This window comes from Schistocerca gregaria, chromosome 6 (assembly GCF_023897955.1).
Source record: "Schistocerca gregaria isolate iqSchGreg1 chromosome 6, iqSchGreg1.2, whole genome shotgun sequence".
Lineage (NCBI taxonomy): Eukaryota > Metazoa > Arthropoda > Insecta > Orthoptera > Acrididae > Schistocerca > Schistocerca gregaria.
The window spans coordinates 290,448,510-290,468,860 of record NC_064925.1 but is presented as its reverse complement, the minus strand read 5'-3'; positions in this window follow the sequence as shown (position 1 = coordinate 290,468,860).

Sequence of the window (20,351 nt, the reverse complement as noted above, 5' to 3'; positions counted from 1 at the left end):
CTGAATACAGCATTAGTAAAAGCGTTTATACTGGATTACTATGAAATAAAAGTGTAAATTACAGTATTATCATTATTATTCTTAAAATTACAGGTAACAAAGAAAGGCATTCTTATGTGAAGAAGGACGGAAGAACAAAGGCGTTAGGGAGGAGGTTATCCGCACCTCAGTTATGTTTTAAGTTGAAGAACGAAATTACAGCGATGGTTTTGAACAGTGACTGAGGTACAAAGTGTAATTGGACCTTTGACTTAGCACAACAGATTGATTTATTACAGTTTGCATTTTGGTCAGAGAGCAAGTATTATAGGTTTTCCGTCCGATAAGGCAAATACACGCTAGGACATACAAAAAAAACACGCCACGAAGAAATTATCCGAATGGGACCGAAATCGATAGATACGATGTACATGTACAGACAAACAAATAATAACACTTGGATGACTTATTCAAGAGAGCAGGTTAATAACTCGTTGGTCCACCTCTGGCCCATATGAAAGCAATTACTTGGTTTTCATTCATTACCAGATTTTTTTGGGTGTCCTCCTGAGGGATATCGTGCCAAATACTCTACAACTGGCGCATTAGATCGTCAAAATTCGGTGCTGATTGGAGGGCCTTGTCCATAATGCTCCAAACGTTCTCAACTGGGGAAATATTCGGCGATCTTGCTGGTCGAGGTCGAGTTGGCAACCACGAGTACAAGGATTAGAAACTCTCGTCATGTGCGGGCGGGCATTATCTTGTTGAAATGTAAGCACGAGATGGCTTGCCATGAAGGGCAACAAAACGGGGCGTAAAATATAATCGACGTACCGCCGTACCGTAAGGGTGCCGAGAATGGCAAGCAAAGGGGTCGCGCTATGAAAAGTAATGGCTGTCGGGCCATATAGCGGGTTACAGTCAGGCTTGTACCCGCGGCTGTCTGAGGCGTTTCCAGACATGTCCTCGCTTGTCATCGGGGCTCAGATCGAAGCGGGACTCCTCAGTGAAGACAGTCCTAATTCAGTCAATGACACTACTGGCCTTAGACGTGTGTGGAGAGGCCCGGTCGGGGCAGTGGGATACCAACATGACAGTCGTCCGCCTATGGCCCGGCTATTAGTAGTGAATATGTAGGGTGCCACTTCTTTTCATAATAACATAACAGGACCCCTTTGCTGTCGTCCACGGCACCCTTGCAGCACAGCGGTACGTCGGCAATATTCTAAGCGCCGTTTTGTTGCCCTTCATGGCAAGCAAGGTCGCCGGATCTCTCCCCAATTGAGAACGTCTAGAGTTTATGGGCAGGGCCCTCCAACCATTTAGGGATTATGACGATCTAAAGCGCCAATTTGAAAGAATTTGGCACCATACCCCTCAGGAGGACATCCAGTGAGTCTCTCAATCAATGCCAAGCTGACAACTGCTTCCATAAGGACCAGATATGTACCATCGCTTTACTTTCCTGCTCAATTCTTGAAGCGCTTTCTCTTGAATAAATCATCCAATTGTTCTCAAATTGTAATAATTTGTTTGTCTGCACTTCTGAATCATGTCTTCCGATTCCCATGTTTTTCGTTTTAAATCTTACAAACATTTCCATAGCTATAAAAAGTTCCAAATCACACATTTTCAGGGCTGTTGACGTGGTGTTAGAAATCTGTACGGGGCTATGATAAATTATTGTATACTTCGTGGTGTATTAAAATTCATTTTTATTGAAATTATTACTTATGTATCGACGTTGTCAGTGGCGAAAGAAGCTGTTTTCTTTCTGTTGAACAGGGAACCAATATCTGTCACATTATAAGCTATGTACGCTTTTATAATCCCTTTCTATTTCTGTTTTGTTCTTTCCACCGTATCTGCTATTTTTATGCTACTATTGTATAATTTTTTGCTCTTCCTCTTAAGACCGAGCGAGGTGCACACTGGACTCTCATACGCAAGGACGACAGTTCAAATTCCCGTCCGGCCATCCGCATTTAGGTTTTCCGAGATTTCCCTAAATCACTTAGGCCATATACCGGCATGTTTTCTTCGAATGGAAACTGCCAGTTTCCTTTCCTGTCCTTTCCTAATCTGAGCTTATGCAACGCCTATAATGACCCCGATGTCAACGTGATGTTAAACTTTTATCTTTCTTCCTTCCTCTGAACTGTCAGCTTTTTCTCCAGATTTATTTACTCTGTACTATCGTCATACTTATTATGTTAAATGACTCTAATCAAATTCGAGAAGACTGTAATGAGGAACGTGCTTAATGTTAGTAAAACCGACATTTCTTAAGTTCCACATATTCATGTTTCTACCAGTCATTTCCTCATGTGCAAACAAACTATGTGTAGTTTGGTTTCATGTAAGAGAAGGCTTCAAGTCCCTAATATTTCCAGGTGAAAGAAATGGAAATAAACAAATGTATGTCGAAATATACAGGGTGAAGAGAAATTCGCGCACTCGGACTTCGCAGATCGTTTCCTCACATACTGGCAATACAAAACTGCCCTTCATAAAATTCGATCCTGCGCTTATTTCGGATAGCAAATGGACGTTACAGATTGGCAAACTGACAACACTGTAATCACATGTACGAACACTAACACTGTCAGCAGGTAGCAGTATTGCTATGCAATCGGTGCAGTGGTCAAAGTTTTGAGCTAGCATGCAGGAGGTCGAGGGTTCGATTCTGGATTGAGGCGTATTTGTTATTATTTGCTAAATGTAGTCTGTGTGTTACGGTACCTGGCGTCCTAATCGTCAAACAGCAATTACAGTGGGTCTTCTACAAAACGTTTGCAATCACGCACTCAGAAATGGGAATACAATCGTTTTCAATGGCCAGCCTTTAAAGAAGTCTTTGGCACGTTGTGGGCGTGAATCGATTCACGTCACTGTACATACTACATTCCAAACCAGTTTTTTGTGTACATTCCCCAAATGATCCCATCGAAATTATTTGCAAAGTAAGTTGCTAGCCCCACTGGTGACGTAAGTCCCTAACGAAATGTAATGGACCTGAACGTGGCAAGAGTAATAGTTGGTTTTAACCGATGGGACCACTAGGGGAGCGTACACGCAGAACAACTGTGGAATCTTGTAGATGCACTGGTGCGAAACAATTCGCTTCCAGACATGCAGTAGGCTTGTTTAAAAGGTGACCAATGAAAACAACTGTACTTCCATTTCTGTATTCGTATAACTGCAAATGTTTTTTAGAAGATCTACTGTAATAGCTGTATGACGATCAAGACGCCAGATACCGCACCACGTAGACCACATTTAGCAAATAAAAACAAATAAGAGTCGACCCACATCAAACCCTAGACATCCTGCATGCTAACGTAAAACGCTATCCACTACACCAACTTCACAGCACTACTGCTAAATGCTGACAGGGTTAGCTACCGTACGTGCTATTACAGTTTTGCCAGACTGCCAGTTTTTAACGCCCATTTACTGCACGAAATATGTGCAGTACGAAATTTTGTGCGGGATTTTTTGCATTGCTAGCACGTGAGAATTCGTACTGCCAATTTCGAGCGCACGAATTTTTCTTCACCTTGTGTAGAAGACGTTCATATATATGCGATTGGTTCGATGAATGTGACTGACAGGACGCAGAGCGTTAAACTGGACGCCGAATGTTGAAATGAAAGGAAAGTAGCATCGGGTGTGAACCAAGGAAGCATAATAGGATGGCTAATGTTCTGAAACCACTAAAGGTATTGATTACAGTCAATCGTCTGGTAATCTCTTAGCTCCTTTCTTATCCGGATGCGACACTATATTTCAGTTCTGGAACTGTCATCTGCTACACTGATAACGAGTCGATCAACAACAGAATCCACGAAGCCACCCAGGCGCCTCGCATTTTCTCCTCTTCTTTTATAACGCGCCGTTCTATATCCCGCCAGCGTTCGGCAGTGACACGTGAAAAACCTGCGTGCATTATTCCCATTACGTCTGGCAGCTTAACAGTCCTTTTATTTCTCGCGACAGGTCCCTTCTTAACTTGGCTCCAGAGCAGTTCGGTTCGCATTGTAATGGTACGGAGGCAACTGTTAAAAGGCAACATTTGTATGGTGTGCTCCATGCTTTGAAAATGAATGTTTTTCATGTTTCTATTACCCTCATCATTCAGGTTCGTGTGAGACTACATCTGCGGTAAACAATGGACATAGCCCAAATAAAGAGTATTTGATTTTTCATTTTTGTCCTAAATAATTAAATTGCTATATTTTCTGAATTTAAGCAACCTTTATTCACAATCTTTCAGAAAACATCGATAATTAACAATTGATATTTGAAATGAAAACAGGAATTTTTCGTGCAGTATGTAATTACAAACAAGAAGACGTGCATTATTGATGAAAAATGGTGATGAATTTTACAATTCCCGACATAGGTATTTCAAATTAAACGAAAAAAAAAATCACGTTTAAGGCGACACTGGAACCAAGTATCCACGAACTACACCAGATTCTCAGTCTACTACGATACTGATTCCGCTATACATCCATAGTGTATTTTTTATATCAACTATATTAAATACAGTTCCTCCGAAAACTTCAAAGCCAATTTTTTTCTGTAAATATATGAAAAACATTAAGCTCATTTCTCTGCACTTTTTAGCGATTTTCCGCACTCGTGTTTCACTACGGAGCAGGGAGCAGCCTCAACCATTTTCATACTGCGCGTTAACGGCACGACGATCAGAGCATAACAGTAAAGAGACTGTGACTGTATACGATTTTTGAAATAAAAGTACACAGCTAAAGTATGATTAAGAAAAACTTTGATGATTGTTTACACATTACAATATTATAAAGTTTCGATTATAGTAACAAGATATGTAATAAGTAAGACCTAATTCCAAGAGCGTAACACCACCAGTGTACGGCTTCTGACAATCATCTTGTTTGTGTTTGTTTACATTAGGTTTATTCTTATGATGTACAGAATACACAATGACGTGATGTCTGGCTTTAAATACACCTGTGTCTAACATATCGTCCTTAGTGTCTGGTCATACCGTCTACATCACCAGTTCCGACGGAATGACAGTTTCGCTAGTTACAGGTTAATACTGTTGGCGAACAGTGATGTGCTGCTCGCCGCCTATTTGGAGACTTCAATTACGAGCCTGCAGCCCGGCTGTGGGTGGACATCACTCCATGCTGGCGCTATTGACGGATCACAGCTGTGACTAAGAGAAGATGCGGACCTATGGGCCTTTTATGTTCGTAGTCTGGACTGCATGCAATGATTGACGATTCTACGGTTGGTTTGACAACCAATATTTATTGATTCTCACTGCCGATAAGCAAAGTTCCGCATAAGAGAATGATAACAGAAATCATAGTCCTTGATCAACGTCAGCGTAGCAAGACAAGAGTTTGTCGTGACCTGGGTCGTGACACAAGTTGTGACGTAATCACTATTGCGCATCTACACCATGGCACAGGCTATCAGGAAAGTGCTGATGGCTTCTGTGCGGCGTAGCGGAGCGATGGGGTGTGGTACAGAGTCGGCTGTGTTCCGATAGATGGAGCAGCATAGGCAATCGGCTCAATTAGCCTGGAGCGAAGCTGCGACTGCAACTGGCCCTCGAAGCGAGCGCCACGGCTTAACCATACCGAGGCGGAGGAATATCCGCGGACTCTTGCGTATCAAGTGACCCGCGAACATAAAAATTACCGTGACAGCAGCGCCGCTGTAGTTGCAACGCACGCTTCCTGTGTATGGTGGTCTCTTGTGATGCTTGTTGGCGTTGAGCCTGTAAACGGGATGTTAACAATCAGCATCGAAAACATACACAGGAAGTACTGGGGGGGGGGGGGGCTCATAATTGTTTACTTCGAAGGAGGAGCGCCTGCTGGAGAAAGGAGCGGCAACCCGCAGGGCATAAACGTCTTGTCAGAATAGGTGAAAAGCAGGGACCTAGCCCTGCGTATACGCCAGGGCCCTCCTTTGGTGAAGGGTCAAAAACTGATTGACTGCGAGCTGCTATCTTCTGCGTGCTGGTTGAGCATCAGAATGCCACTTTCCAGGATGTATCTGTATCGCCTTCCTGGCGGCACGCAGTGTGTGTTGAGGGAGCCCTGGGCTTCAGCCTTCCTGACGACCGTCGTCAAGAAGATGCTGATGGTACAGGTCTAAACTCGCGTCCGTGTCCGAAAGCGCTGAAGCCATTGTGCTCACAGCCCCCCCCCCCCCCTCCCCCCAAATTGCACCCCACGCCGCTTCGCTATCAGGCAGTGTGCCTGGCACGCCGCAAGCTACGGAAGCTGCTGGAACGCTATGCTTAGCACTCCTCACCGACGCAACACGAGTCCAAAATGTCAACCAGTTTACATAGGATGCAAATGCAATCCCAGAGGTCGCTGATGCATACGTACGTGCAAATTCTACAAAATAATTGAAAGAAGATTTGTTTAGAGGTAAAGTTAAAATATTCTCAGTTCTATGAAATGTTCCGAAAATACAATTTGATTACAGAAATCAAGCTAAAATTGAACACTTTGTTATAATTTTTCCTTTGTTTTTTAACCTCTTAATGTAGTAGACGGGAATGCTTTCTTCTTTTACTCCTGTTGTATATTCTATTGCGTAGCCGAAATTGGTAATCTTATTCAAAAACTTTGCCATCAAGATAGTTAAATAAAAAATTATGACAATACGTCATTGAAGTAATCATGTTAATAAAAAGTTGTTAGAGATACCGCTGTTTTACTGGCGCCTTCGGGCGTGACACTGAAACACTCACCGGCCTCCGACACTTTGTAACGTCACCGCCTCACCTGTCTAGCCTCAACGCCCACTGACCTCCTGACCCGACAGCAGGCTGTTAAAAAAAAAAAATCGACATACTAGGAGAAGACATGTTTCACACGTCACATTGATTCAATATTTAGAGGAAATACTAATAAGCGATATTAAATGGGACAAACACGTAAAACGTGCAGCACCCAAGGCAAATGAAAAACTTGGATATTTTCTATGCATTCTGGGAAAGTACAGTGCATCTGTAAAGAACGTATATAAGACGCTATAGCGACCAATTCTAGAGTATTGTTCCAGTGTTTGGCGTTGTTGATAAATAGGCGTTACAGCGTAAAATCAACGCAGTCAGACAAGTTTTACTGGGAACGTTAGCAGCTCGGTATAGCCCGTACAACATTGTTATGAACACATCTTGTAAAGGCAGCTAGCAGTAATTAATCTGATTACATTTTTCTTTAACCTATTTTACTATTTAATGCCTTTTTAGGTTTGTAACGTTTTTTTCCTCTTCGAATAGTTGCACTGTATTAGCAGGACGAACTGTTGTTCAGCTGTTGAATGCCATGGTACCAGCGAACATATCCTTGTTGCTATAAGACTTGCAGTTTTTTTTCGTGCAGTGCGAAGTATTGTATTGGGTAAACACACTGGTGTCACTATGTCGCGTTTTTTTACAATCACGATCACGAATGCACAAAGTTAAAAATAGATCAACATTTCCTCTTGCACAGTGAACAACCCGATATTATATTAACATCACGTGTTCGTAGTGGCTTTGCTTGCTATCAGTGCATGTAGAGCACGTCATGTTAATGTAAAATCAGATTGCTCACTGTATAAGTGTGAACAACGACCCATGCACATTTAATTCTGTGAATTCGTGATTGTGATTCAAACGCGCGACGTAGTGATAATGATATCTTTATTCAATTCAATATTTCGTATTACACAAAAAGAAAATGTGCGAGTCTTCAAAGCAACTAAGGACACATTCACTGTCATCGTGGCATTCAAAGCATTCAGCACTTGATTAACAGTTTGTTCTGTAAACACAATGCAGCCGTCTGATGATGAAAGTACCTTCGAAACATGTTATGTCAAGAAGCAATACAACGTTATTAAAAACTGTAACAGACCCACATTCTGAATACAGCATTAGTAAAAGCGTTTATACTGGATTACTATGAAATAAAAGTGTAAATTACAGTATTATCATTATTATTCTTAAAATTACAGGTAACAAAGAAAGGCATTCTTATGTGAAGAAGGACGGAAGAACAAAGGCGTTAGGGAGGAGGTTATCCGCACCTCAGTTATGTTTTAAGTTGAAGAACGAAATTACAGCGATGGTTTTGAACAGTGACTGAGGTACAAAGTGTAATTGGACCTTTGACTTAGCACAACAGATTGATTTATTACAGTTTGCATTTTGGTCAGAGAGCAAGTATTATAGGTTTTCCGTCCGATAAGGCAAATACACGCTAGGACATACAAAAAAAACACGCCACGAAGAAATTATCCGAATGGGACCGAAATCGATAGATACGATGTACATGTACAGACAAACAAATAATAACACTTGGATGACTTATTCAAGAGAGCAGGTTAATAACTCGTTGGTCCACCTCTGGCCCATATGAAAGCAATTACTTGGTTTTCATTCATTACCAGATTTTTTTGGGTGTCCTCCTGAGGGATATCGTGCCAAATACTCTACAACTGGCGCATTAGATCGTCAAAATTCGGTGCTGATTGGAGGGCCTTGTCCATAATGCTCCAAACGTTCTCAACTGGGGAAATATTCGGCGATCTTGCTGGTCGAGGTCGAGTTGGCAACCACGAGTACAAGGATTAGAAACTCTCGTCATGTGCGGGCGGGCATTATCTTGTTGAAATGTAAGCACGAGATGGCTTGCCATGAAGGGCAACAAAACGGGGCGTAAAATATAATCGACGTACCGCCGTACCGTAAGGGTGCCGAGAATGGCAAGCAAAGGGGTCGCGCTATGAAAAGTAATGGCTGTCGGGCCATATAGCGGGTTACAGTCAGGCTTGTACCCGCGGCTGTCTGAGGCGTTTCCAGACATGTCCTCGCTTGTCATCGGGGCTCAGATCGAAGCGGGACTCCTCAGTGAAGACAGTCCTAATTCAGTCAATGACACTACTGGCCTTAGACGTGTGTGGAGAGGCCCGGTCGGGGCAGTGGGATACCAACATGACAGTCGTCCGCCTATGGCCCGGCTATTAGTAGTGAATATGTAGGGTGCCACTTCTTTTCATAATAACATAACAGGACCCCTTTGCTGTCGTCCACGGCACCCTTGCAGCACAGCGGTACGTCGGCAATATTCTAAGCGCCGTTTTGTTGCCCTTCATGGCAAGCAAGGTCGCCGGATCTCTCCCCAATTGAGAACGTCTAGAGTTTATGGGCAGGGCCCTCCAACCATTTAGGGATTATGACGATCTAAAGCGCCAATTTGAAAGAATTTGGCACCATACCCCTCAGGAGGACATCCAGTGAGTCTCTCAATCAATGCCAAGCTGACAACTGCTTCCATAAGGACCAGATATGTACCATCGCTTTACTTTCCTGCTCAATTCTTGAAGCGCTTTCTCTTGAATAAATCATCCAATTGTTCTCAAATTGTAATAATTTGTTTGTCTGCACTTCTGAATCATGTCTTCCGATTCCCATATCATTCGGATAATTTTTCGTGATGCATCGTTTTTCAGTTTGTCTTAGAGTGTATAAGCTTTTAAATTGCGAGAAGTGTTTTTTCGAAGTTCAAATAAAGAAAGCTTTGTCATGAAATCAACAAGATTTTGAAGTAAACACACAACACTTGTGCAGTGTGTATTTGACAATCTGTCATACATTCTGCAGATAGAAAGAATGTCGTGTAGTGCTGCTGTCTCGTTGTGTGACTAAGGCCTCTCGTCGGGTAGACCGATCGCCGGATGCAAATCTTTCGATTTGGCGCCACTATGGCGACTTGCGCGTCGATTGGGATGAAATGATGAAGATGATTAGGACAACATAAAACCCAGTCCCTGAGTGGAGAAAGTCTTCGACCCAGCGGGGAATCGGGCCCTTAGGTCCACTCAGCTACCGGGGCGGACTGCTGCCTGGTGTGCAGATGGGAGCGAAAGTGAGTTTCGTCGTCTCGTATTTCCACAGAATGGACGAACAATAAATCAGTGGGAATTTACAGAAAACAGAGGACATGCAAAACACACTGAAAAAACGCACTTGTGTTTGACCAGCAGGTCTTCTTGTAGATACTGTCCTGCCTTTTGAATCTCTTTTAAACAAGAAAGATCTATTAGACGACATCTGACAGTGACGCCTGTCTTGTTAACTGTTTGCTTCTGTACTTTACTGACTGAGTTTAACGTGACATTTTTAGTTTGTTCACGTACATATGGATCTCGCCACCAAATATTTCAATGTCCTGATTGTTTGATGCACTGCATTTCTTCAAATTTTCTTGCATACGACCACCAGGTTTTATGAAGCCCTATATGCCAGTCCTTCCCAGTAACGTAAAGTTTCGTCCCTGCTTTACTACGATCCAGTCTAGGTTTCGCTGGTATCACTGACTGGTGTTGTGGGTAAATTGTTTGCGCATTTTCTTGATAGGTGGCTGTTAGTTGCTGTAGTTCTGTTCACTGTAAATAAGCCACCAACTGAAGAGTTATCACTGAAGAAATTGCACGAAAGAACCGCACCCATGGATTTAGTCTCTTAATTGACAGATAAATGTTTATTGTGATATAGAAACAGTTGTCTTGTTATATTTTGTTCTCTAATTTCGCTTTGCAGTATAATTTAGCGTTATGGAATTTTAGAATAACTTGTTATTTGTGAAGTTACCCATGAAAGGCATTCGTGTTGAATCCAGGAATCTTTCTGCAAAAACATTAAGTGGTTAGTTTTTGTTACGTCTTAAAACACTTGTTATCCGTCAAAACTGAAGATAAGTCACGATTTTATCTCATCTGCCGTAATGTGTGTTTAATTTTTGGAACGGAACACAAGTCTTAAACATCTAAATTTGTAGTCTCTGTTCTTGTTAGTGCAGCGATTTTGTCTGCTGAGCAAGCTTCAAATCAGAAATAAGTGCCTAAATAGGTTTTGTATTCAGTGTATGAACTACTTCTCCTGTAAGTCTAAATAGCACAAGGGAGATACGTTATTAGTCTAGCAACGACCAAATAATTAAAAAAAAATTCTCTATCGAATTTTTCGCAAAAAATTCTTGTGCTTTTGTCTCAGTGAGATAAGTATACAGCATACTTTGTACTCCGTCATCGCCCATTTGTACATTCCACTGCGGCTTGGACGAAACAAGGTCGCCGTAATGACGTTGGCTGCTCCGTGTCTAGCTATTGCTGGCTCGCCCGCTTACAAGAAAGGCTTTGAATGATTGGTTTTTCCCACAGCTGTGAGAACATGCCAAAAGTTTCATTCTTGAACAGGACAGCACGCCACTGCACTGTCATGTGCATAAAGGACATTTCTTAACAGTGATCTGATCCAGCGATGCACTGGATTTAAGGGGTGTAATAATATTGCAGTGCACCATTAACCACCAAGTTCGCGTTGTATGATGGTATGTAACATTTTTTGGATAGGATTCGTGAAAGAATCGATTTATGTGCCTCTTCCTCCAATTATTTTTGGTAAACTGCGACACTGCAGAGCAGCAGCAGACTTGCTCACAAAAGTAAGGGACGACTTTGATAGTCGTCTGGAATATTGTCGTGCGTCCACACACCTTGGAATTTTGCTAAATGTTAGTCAGAATCTTTGATCCTAACCATAATTGTAAAATGTACACGAAAGTTGTGTATGTATGTATGCGTGCAAGGGACATAACGTTATACTATCGGATTGTTAAAGGCTTTGTGGTAGAGGAAAGTCCTCCAAGCTGGACTTCTCCTCCCCCCCCCCCCCCCTAAGTTCATATCCTCTGATCTCTTGGGTCTGTATTCTCATGAACTTAGGGGGACTAAGACTTCTTCCACACTGCAGCGGGAAGCACAGGTGTTCGGCTTCACTTGTTTTTTTTTCGCTTGTTTTGACGGTGGAGAAAGGTTTTACATCTTGCTAAATTTTTCAATATTTCTCCTAGATATTGGTAGTTAAGCCTTTCAACCTATATGTGTTGTAGAATAGGAAGAGCTAAGATTGATGTTTATGCTCAAATCGTGTCAAATACGCGTTTGGTTGAAAATTTATTCTGTTAACAAAATGCAGGTCTACTCGACAATTTGCACCCCCTTCAGTTGCCAGAAACGGACCCCTTTCTTTTTCACGTTCAAAGTTTGCCTCTATTAGTACACACTGTTATTGTCTTGGAATTCTCTTGCAGATTACAAGAGGATAATGGTGAAGGATGATCAAAGAAGGTGGAGTCTTCATAAACTGACTAAAGGTATTCATGTAGCTAAGATGGTGAATTGGAAGATAGCCAGACAACACTTATGGAATTGTCCATATGTAGTAAAACCAGAGGAAGAAGCAAAGACAAAAACAGGTTTACATAAAATTTCGGGCAAACATCTTACAGAAGAGATGTTTAGTGTTGTCTTGTTATGGAAGCTTCTTTCTTTGGACTTACACTTAATGAATTGCCGTGGAACTGGCAAAGAGAAATAATACTGAACTCCATTTTAAAGACGAAATTCTTGGAAAAAGTGGGTTAGACTTTTTCTTAAATGCCACAATCCCTAATAGCTAGAAAAAGCCTATAGGAGCAACGTTTCGTCTGGTTTAATGCCTTTTTCTAATTTTGTTCAATATTACTCTGATTATTTTCATAAGGGATTCGGTTTTGGTAACCATTTTTCTGACTCACTAAGTTTAAGGTTTTTGAAAATAATTTTTCATTATATGTTGTAAGAGTAAAATGTAAATACTACACAGAACTCTGAAGTACAAAAAATCCGAATAAGATTTCGAGAAGGACTCGCGAACGAATGGTTTCGTACAAACTTAGTTATGTATATGGATAGCTCATCTATCCCTTAAATCAGGAATTTCGACCAGTTTTGCCTGTTATCGTTATTGATACTGGCAATGTATCAAAAAGAAGTGATATAAATGTCCACATCTTTGGTTTGCATTGACGTAGAAGCTTAAATTTTTCACGTCGCCAAGACACCAGAGACTTTAGTATGTGACATAAATTTCGACTTTATAAGTCTACCTACTCCTGACAAAAAGGGATCTTAACAGACGGACAGACAGACAATCGGATTGTTTGACAAATAATTATTTTTTCATGTAATGTAATCACAGATTAACAATTTTCGCATTTTTTCTTAATTTTTACCGTAAAACGTTGTTTCTTGCCGAATTTCATGATTCTAGTTCAACGGGAAGTTCCCTAAACGTTTTGATGAGTGACTTCGCGAGCATAAAATTATCTGACATAAATGGTCGTATCGTGTGATTGCACTGACATTTTTTCTTTGCCAAGGGACCATACATCTTAATGTGTAACATAAATTGCAACTTGATACATGTACCCGTTCATGAGAAAAAGGGTCTGAACAGTCGGACATACAGACGGACACCGACGTCATCCTATAAGGGTTCCGTCTCTACCGTTTAAGGCACGAAGGTCTATTTACAGGCTTTACAACACGATCGGGCAGTCGATGGCCCCTGGGCCAGACCCGGTCCGCGATTGGTTTGAATCCGGTCTGCGGAAGAAAATCGACGCGTAAATAAATGCAAACGTCTGAAGAAAAAAGAAGATTGTTCTCTCAAACCGCATGTTTTCAGATATACTTTGTTGGCATGTCGTGTTGGGAATTGCGGTGCCATTCGTATGTGTGTGTTACTCTACAGACATTGATGCTGTAGTTTTGACTTTATGCACTAAGAGCAGTGCAGTCGCGCCACGTGAAGAAGCGGCTCGTGAGCTTGAGTATGAGAATCAAGCCCGCGGTGCACCGGAAGTCGCACTTGCCTGCTTCGAACCATAATGTTTTAAATTTTTTATTTAAATCAGAAACAAAATGAGCTCTTTTGGAAATACTCTGTAGTAGTCGCAGTCTGTCTTTATTCATTATGATGCAAAACGTGGGAGGGGGTGGGGGATATTTGCTTATGGCGGTGTTTCAAAGTGGGAGCAAAATAGGGAGGGGCGACAGGCTGCAGCCAAGGGGGAAGTATAGCGTTATTGGGGGGGGGGGGGATTACCATCGGCGCCGGGCGGGGATTCCCCTCGGCGGCTGCCATGCCCGCCGCCTTGCAGGCCAGGAAGAGGACGCCACAACAAACAGCTGAGCAGCCGGCCACGGCCACGCCCCCTGTGCCTCTGGCCAACCACAAAGTGGCCGGCGCGGGAACGCCGTCACGCCACGCTGCACGCCAGGGGGCGGGCGCAGTCTTGCTTCTGCTGCCGTGGCGAGCGCTGTTCTTCCCCAGTGCCCGCACACTCACTCACACTGCGCAGAGAACCGCCACCGTGACGCCGCTACAACGTAACGCTCTGTACGCGGAAACTATGGCCAACTTACCGCCGGTCGCCATTTTGTGTCCATCGCGCTGCTGAATGCTCGCTGCAGTGCGTTGTTTAACTTAAATTTGCTGCACGTTATAAGGAATTTTCTGAGGTCAGCGACTGTACTACAAGATTTATAAATTGATTTTTCTGATTCAGTCACTTTTTACAAATATTTATTAGCATGCTGCCGAGTCGCACCGTGGTAACAAAAATTATAAAAACAGGGCAAGGGCAAGTAGCACCCTGAGGGTTCCGTACAAACTTAACCTGTACTACTACACAAAGACAAGTTGCAGTGTAACGTCGTTATCAAAATCTGGAAACAAATCTTCACTAATTTATTTGAAAATGGTTTAAATGGCTCTGAGCACTATGGGACTTAACTTCCGAGGTCATCAGTCCCCCTAGAACTAAGAACTACTTAAACCTAACTAACCTAAGGACATCACACACATCCATGCCCGAGGCAAGAGTCAAACCTGCGACTGTAGCTGTCTGGTGGTTCCAGACTGTAGCATCCAGAACCGCTCGGCCACTCTGGCCGGCACACTGATTTAGTCCAGATTATTAAGCGATACACTAATAAATATATATGGAATGTATTTATATATAGTGTATGTAAAGGACGAGCGTTGTTGGCAAAAATCTCGAAAAGTTCTTGACCAATTTCCTTGAAATTTTTGCTCAATTCTCTCATAAATGTACAGACAGACATAGGCTGTATAGTTTTAAACATAATGGCATACAAATATGTGTAGTGTATGAAGCGAAAGAAAGGTTAACAAAAAACTCGAAATGTTCCTGACTGATTCACTTCAAACTTTTCCAGTATTGGGACTGAAAATGGTTCAAATAGCTCTGAGCACTATGGTACTTAACATCTGAGGTCATCTGTCCCCTAGAACACAGAACTACTGAAACCTAACTAACATAAGGACATCACACACATCCATGCACGAGGCAGGACCTGCGACCGTAGCGGTCGCGCAGTCCCAGGATGAAGCGCCTAGAACCGGCCGGTCGTCCGGCTCTAATTTTTACACAAAAGTCTAATAAACATTCAGGCAGACATAGACTACATGTTTTGTAATAATGTTCTATATAAATATCTATATACAATAAAAATGGGGTGAATTGTTAGAAAATGTCTCGGGACGTTCTTGAACAATTTACTGCAAATTTTATACGATACTCTAATGAACATTTGGGCAGACATAGACTATAGAGTTTTAATCTATGTAGTATATAAACATATATGCAATATATATATATATATGGCAAATGTTACCAAAAGACTCGAAATTATGTTGACACATTTACTATACATTCTTACGTGATACACTAATGACCACTCAGACGACCGACTTTGGCTCCATACCTAACCGTTGTACGCAGCAACTGCATACTCTTTTAAGGAAGGATAACACAGCAGTCAGTCGGGGTCCCATTGGTTTTTTATTATACTTGCAAGAATACCAGTGGGTTTGTCACTGATTGCTGGTTTCCTAAGAGCGACAGCGAGAAAGAAAATGTGCAGTTTCGTTTTCTTTCTTGCAGTCAATTTTAGCTACGACAGAAAGTCAAGTAAATCATTAGACGAATTGTTTCTCATAACACAACAATATGCTGTTTTGTATTCTTCCTTGCTGTCAGCTTTCCAGCTTATGATTAGTATAGTATTACAGAATTTGAGTCGTCCGAAACTTTGCAGACTTACCTATTCGCAGATTAACAACGCTAAATACTGCTTTTGAAGCTACTATATTCAGCAGATGGAGAGGTTTCTCTCATACCTCGTATACCATAGCCCCCAACTGATTTAACCATTCACCGTTAGCGATTTCATGACAGAATGTGGGTTTCGTTCGCAGTAACAGTAAACAAGGGTCAGGGTCAGATGGATGCGGAAGTGGACTGAGGGGAGGGCAGTAAATGAACATGGAGAGGGGGGACGAGATGGAGGGAAAAATGGGGGAGGGAGGTGATGCACGAGAGAAAGAGGGGGGAGGAGGAGTAGGAGGCGGACAAAGGGAAGGGTAGGAGCAGAGAGAGAGGGGGGAGGGGGGGAAGGACTTTAGGATGGTATATATCGAACTCACGTACAAATTTAGCAACTGCAAAGCACTGCCGGGTTCGCTAGTTATGTATGCAGACAATAGTAATAACCTTGTGGGGTCCAGTGGTATCGTACAAGTGTTTCTTTTGGACGCCACTCCGGCAACTTGCGTGTCCCTAATCTATCCCAGGTATCCTACCGGTAAAGGGAAACTATGGAATCCGAACCACGTGTTGTTTCTGGCAGCCACTCACATCGTAGAAAGGTGAAGATTAGGTTAAAACGAAGTTTCAAAAATCCGTTATCGGACCGAGTTTCGAGACAAATGCTAGACCACATTTATTTAGATAGTTCATCTTTAAGTCTTGATGAAGGGTTAATAATTTGTGTAGGTAACTAGCTACAGCTGTAAGATATTTAAAGAAAAACACTTATGCCATTAGCCATATAGCTTAAATCTCTTCTTTACCGGTTTTGGTTATTTCAACCATCATCACTGGGAGACTGAACAAACAGAAAAAAATTTATGTAGCATAGACAGATGGAAATTTCGAAATATAATTTCACTTCTGAACATCAGCACCACACATCATCTGTTGAATCAAAAATGCATGGTTGTCATAGAAGACACGGTAGCATGACAAATGTAACGATGGCAAAGTGCGGAATGTAAAATAACGATAGTTTGGATATAACTTTAAAAACACTGCTATTGACAATTAACAGGCGAGTGCCATCTCAGGACTAAGTAATCTCAGTAACCAAAGAGCCTAACATCACAGAGTCAAAAAAAAAAAAAAAAAAGATGATCTGTAATACAGATGGTAAATTCAGAGGGAAGACTTGTTAACAAGACTAATTTAAATGTTGGCACCATGTGATTACTATCAACAAAGAGCATTCTATGAATGTAGCACAAGGAAAACAAAGCCTAGACGACGCTGTCTTGTAGAACATTGCAGTCGAGTAAAACGTGCATCTGAAAGCAATGTCTTGTAAGAGGCACATAATAGTATAATAATAACATTATGCAAAAGACATCTGTAAAACGTAATACGATAACTGAGCTTATCATTCAGTCAAAGAGTTTGCGAGTATCACAATATATCACATAAATGGACATATATTTTGACTCTATTGCCTTATAAGCTTAAATTTTTTACACCGTCAAGACACCGTAGACCTTAGTATCAGACATACATTTCAACTTGATACCTCTAATTATTACTGAGAAAAAGGGGTATTAACGGACAGACAGATGGATGAAATAGTGATCCTATAAGGTTACGGTTTTTTTCGATTGAGGTACCAAACTGTAAAAAAGTGACTGACCCCTGAAAATGATTTTATGAAAATGATTTTGTTGTTAGATCGGTCTGATACAGTTCTTAATGGTAGTATATCCTGCACAAGCCTCTGCATTTGTGAATAACTATCACAACCGACATCCACCTCAACCTGCTTACTCAATTCGAGTTTTTGTATTTCTCTACAACATTTACGTCTCACACTTCTCTTAATTACAAAACTGAGAGTTCCTTAATGCCACATCTGTGTCATATCAATCGTTCGATTCTTTTAGAAAGTTTGTACCACAAATTTCTTTTTTCAATCCCAATTCGCCTAGTAGCTTCTCATTAGTTACTCAAGCTAATAATCTAATTTTATGAAATAATTTTGACTACTTCATTTTGATATGTTCAAAAATACATTTGCAGATCTCAAAAAATTCCACAAGCCTGGAAAAAAATTAAGTACTTATACAAATCTTGTAATGCTTGCTTTACGCCATTGAGATTTACGGAATTTGGTTATATGCTTCTTCTTCCGCCATAACTTCTTCTCATTTTTGACCGTGAATACAGTACTGATTTTTATAGGACTTCCTCTTCAGATACATGCAGCTACAGTGACATGACGTTAGCATAATGCCCGAAAGGAAATGAAAACTTTCGTGGTTTTGCACTAATAAGAATGCTTACACTTCATATTTCCATAAAAATTATTATTCAAATAATACGATGTCTACTACACACTTCTCACAAAAATACGTCTTCTCCTTTCGAGAACTAAAGACGGAGTCTTCTAAAAAATTGAATGGAGTTTCCATCATTTGTCATTCGCCTTCCAGCGTAGCAAAATACATCTTTTCTAACGCTTACAGCGATCACGCTAATGACTATTATCACTGGTTTTAAATTTTTGTGGTAGCTTGTTGGGGCTTTTCCTTGTGTACACAGTCCAGAAATAAGATCTTCAGAGATGCGTTCCAGCATTTAAATTTATATTTTAACGAGGTGACTTGATACAGGTGGTGCTTTTATGAATTGCATGTTTGCTATCGGCTGTACAAATTTATTCGTTATTGTTCACGGATTCGGTAGTAGCGTCCAGCTTATGTTTCTCTTGTGAAGATTGTCGCTGCGACTGAAATCAGTAGAAAAGAAAGAATAATTTTGTACAGCTGATGGCAAACACGCAATTCTTCAAATTTAACTTTGTATTCGATATTAAGAATTTTCTCTCTTCCAGAAATCTTTTCTTGCCATTGCCAGTCTGTATTTTATATCGTCTCTACTTCGGCCATCATTAATTATTTTGTTGTCCGCACATAAAAACTCATCTACTTCTTTTAGTGTGATTTATAACTTAATTCCCTCATCATCGCCTGCCTGAATTCGACTACATTCCAGTACCCTTGTTTTACTTTTGTTGGAGTTCAACTTATAACTTATTTCCAAACCATCAACCATTCCTTTCAATTGATCTTCCAAGTCCCTTTCCGGCTCTGACAGAATTATAGCGTCATCACCAAGCCTCAAAGTTTAATTTCTTCTCCCTGAACATAAATTCATTTCCAAATTTCTCTTCTTTCTTCATATAGAGAGTGAATTGTCAACACTGTGTCCCTTTCATGTCCTTCGACTCCTACAACTACACTCTGTTTCTTGTTAGAAGATGCAAACATCTCTTCTCTCTCTTTATTTTACCCGTGCTACCTTCATATTTTCGAAGAGTGTATGCCACTCAACACTATCAAAAACTTCCTCTGAACCTAAAAGTTCTAGAAGGGTTGATTTGACTTTCTTTAACTTATCTTCTAAAATAACTGATCCTCCTCGAGGTCGGTCTCCAACAGTTTTCCATTCTTTTGTAAATAATTCGTGTCAGGATTTTGCAGCCGTGATACTAAATTGATAGGCCTATTTCGGGAGTATTCACACCTGTCAAGATCTGCCTTTTTTCTGATTGGCTTTATTTCACTCTTTTTGAAGACTGAAGTCATACACAGCGATATCTGGTCAGTATGAGGCGTAGGAAAACCACTGTCATCTTGTTACTGACAATAAATCCGTGCACGGAAACGTCATTCACCGAGACAACAGAATATCGGATTCGTAGGAGACGCAGCAGCTAGCTCGACCTTCTCCTCAGGTGATCGTGGCAATAAGTTGCGAACATCGAATAACAAACTACATTTCGAGACTGCCCACTACAGTCTGGCAGCGTACGAAGTCATGTTTACTGCCAAACAGCTGACCTTGTCGCAGGCGCCGGTGTCGGTAACTTCGACGATCTGTAACGTCGTTGGACGTCGTTCCCTGACACGGGTTCTTATCCCGCTTTATTCCTCGAGACACCCTCTACATTGTTTCGAAGGTTGTTGCAACATTTATGGGACATCCTGTACAAAAACATATCAAGACCTTTAAAAAATCTAGGTAAGATGTTGCAACTGAAATTAATATATTTCAGGAGCTTCAGCACTCTCTATTGGCCATGTACGAGGGTACACGTGAACGTATTCCGCCAGAAGAACAGAATTCGAGAAGAATCGAGGCCAAGTTCGTGCCAGGATTGCTTCGAGATGATAAGGAGCAACAGGGCAACGAAGCCACTGCTTCAAGAGATCCAACATTAATATATCGCTGTCAACGAAAAGAATTGAAGTTAGTAAAAGGGAACGACCGTCTCCGAACATATTCGAAGATGTACGAACACAGGGTGTC